Raw genomic sequence first — 3,217 nt, 5'->3', positions numbered from 1 at the left:
CACAATTTGATCACTGTCGGAAGGCTCTGATCACCACAACGCAGCCACATAGGATGTCTGGCCTCTGTGGATCATCCACACGAGGCTCCTGATCTGATCGGCTCCTCACGGGTGCTAGCTTGTTGTAGAGCCCTTTCGACGGCCGATGCTGATCGAACTCCTTCGATCGATGTCTATCGATTCTTCATATTGGAGTATGATCTTGGCTCCTCCCACAGACCTTGGGAGTAGTGGAACCAGCAACAAACAAATCTTGAGACTTCTGGACTCGATCAAAGGCCCTTGATGGAATCAGCCTGGTTGCTGTCTTCTTCATCAGCCATTCATTCCAGATGAAGAATGCCTCTGAAATCACCTCTAAAAAATCCAAGATCTGGTACCCAACAAGATCAGGCCTGGATTGAGGTCTTCCAATTCATATATCTCAAATCGAGATATTCTAGATAGGGAAGAAGGTAGATGGAAATAGACCTTGCAGATCTATCCTGCTGCAGCCTTTCTGGTAGATCTGTTGATGGAGATCTCACCCGTGCCTCAAACGATCTCAGATCAACTCCAGATCTGAGAGGAACTTGTTCCAACCTCTTCTCAAGAGATTCTAGGTCTTGGACTTAGTGTTTGGGTGACTGCAAGAGAGGGAGAAGAGAGAGAGTCGGCAGCTACAAGGGGAAGGGCTAGCGCCTCCTTGCTTTTCTTTCCTTATCTGGACCTGGCGGCAAGAAACCCTAGGGTTTCTTGCTCCTGTGGCATGGAGAAGAGCTGGAGAGAGAGAGAGAAGAGAGACAGATTTGGAAGAAAGAGTCTTGTATTTTCTTGGCTTGATCAAACCTATACAAGTACATGTGTATATAAACATCGGGTCAAGTGACCCAAACCCAAAACTCCCTTGACCAACTCTATGGGAGATTAGGTTAACCCAAGCCCATGTACACCCATGACTCGACCTAATCTCACATAATCTAGGTCCAAATCTGGGCCATACAGAGTTGGTCCCTTGAGGCCCACATAACTTAGACCTCAAGAACCTGAAAGGCCCACAGCCTTTCAACCTAGGGCCCAACTAGCCCTAGAGCCTCCATGAAGCCCTCATGAATGATGGACCTTGGCCTTAGCCTTGGTCCCCTGGTTCTTGGGCACACCACCTGGATCACGACAATCTCCACCTTGGTGTCCCAAGGCCTCAACCAGCTTCACTCTGTTCATCAGCTGCATCAGCTCAACACATCTCTGAAAGCTGTCCCATGAAAGTACCTTCATAAGTGCATCAGCTGGGTTCTCCTTGGTGTGTACCTTTACCAGCTCCACCTCACCATCCTCTACAAGCTCCCTGATCCGATGATACCGAATGTCGATGTGCTTTGTCCTTGAATGATAGACTGAGTTCTGTGCTAATAGAAGTATACTCTGGCTATCACAGTGCACTCTAATGGCCTCCTGAGTAAGGCCCATCTCCGTCAACAAATCCTTTAGCCAAATTGCCTCCTTAGCTGCTTCTGTCAACCCGATGTACTCCACCTCTATAGTGGATAGGGCTGTGATAGGCTGCAGAATCGATCTCCAAGAAATAGGATCTCCATACAGGCTAAAGAGGAAGCCTGTCGTAGACCTCCGGGTATCCACATCTCCACCGAAGTCTGCATCTACATAATCTCCAATCAGCCCCTGAGCCTCCTTGGACATGTCAGAGTATCCCACTGTACCTCCTCACTGTCCGTAGCAGATGCCAACTCCAACTGAACCCACCAGGTATCTGAATATCCACTTCAGAGCTCTCTAGTGCTCCCTGCCAGGCTGCACCATGAACCTGCTAACCTAACTCACTGCATGAGCGATGTCTAGCCTACAACAGACCATCGCATATATCAAGCTCCCAACTCCTGAAGCATAAGGAACTATCTCCATCTCCTGAGCCTCCACCTCAGTCTATGGCACCATGGTCTTCGAGAGTCTGAAGTGATCGGCTAGTGGCAGCTCCGCCGGCTTTGCTCTCTTCATCCCGAACCTCTCTAAGATCTTCTGTTTGTAGCCCCCCTGAGATAGATGCAGCACCCTTCGGGTTCGATCTTTGAAAATCTCCATGCCTAGGATCTTCCTTGCAGGGCCCAAATCCTTCATCTCAAACTCCCGAGATAAGGATGCCTTTAGATCTTGCACAACCTTCCTACTCTTGCATGCTATAAGCATGTCATCCACATACAAGAGTAGGAACACCATAGAACCATCCTCAAGAGACTGAACATAAACACAGGGATCAAACTCGCACCCGAAAAGTCTAATGCTGCGCATATAGGAGTCAAACCGCTTGTACCATTGCCTCGACGACTGCTTCAGCCCATACAGCGACTTTTGCAACAAACAAACCTTTCCCTCTGATCCTGGATCCCTAAAATCGGGTGGCTGCTCCATGTAAATCTTCTCCTCCAAATGCCCATGGAGGAATGCCATCTTGACATCCATCTGCTCCAGCTCTAAATCCTGAGCTGCTACAATGCTCAGCAACACTCTGATGGAAGTATGTCTGACGATGGGAGAGAAGACCTCGCTGAAGTCGATGCCTTCCTTCTGGGAGTATCCCTTGGCCACTAACATCACCTTGAATCTGATACCTCTCTGCTCTGAAGGCCATTCCTTGCGACTGTAGACCCATTTGCAGCCAATGGGCCTCTTCCCCTGTGGCAACTGCACCAATCACCACATCTGGTTCTGGTGGAGAGACTGCATCTCCTCGGACATCGCCTGGACCCACTGCTCTCTGTCCTGGCTCTCCATAGCCTCCTGATATGTATATGGGTCTCCATTCACTATCACCAAGGCATATGACAGTATCTCCTCGAAGCCATATCGGTCTGATTGCCTGATGGTCCTCTTGGGCTTGTGTAGGGCAACATCGATATCAGTCCTCGATCCAGCTCGTTCCTGCTGGACCTCTCCACCTCGATCATCCATCCGAGTCCTCTCCACCTGTGGAGACACCTTAGGTAGGTTCTCCACTTGAATGTCATGTCCTCCCATAGTACCTGCAAGAGGCAAAATAAAAGAGATAAGCTGTCTAGCAGTGCCCTGCTGGACCTCCTCCTGCTCCTGCTGCTCTTCCATGCCTGCTCACCTTCGTAGGACTGACTCTTCATCAAAAGTCACATCCCGACTAATGATGACCTTCTTTTCTAAGGGATCCCAAAGCCTGTATCTTTTGACTCCTCACGGATAGCCTAGAAAC

The sequence above is a fragment of the Elaeis guineensis genome, chromosome 11, assembly GCF_000442705.2.
Source record: "Elaeis guineensis isolate ETL-2024a chromosome 11, EG11, whole genome shotgun sequence".
In the NCBI taxonomy this organism is placed as follows: domain Eukaryota; kingdom Viridiplantae; phylum Streptophyta; class Magnoliopsida; order Arecales; family Arecaceae; genus Elaeis; species Elaeis guineensis.
Note: the sequence above shows the minus strand (reverse complement) of the source record.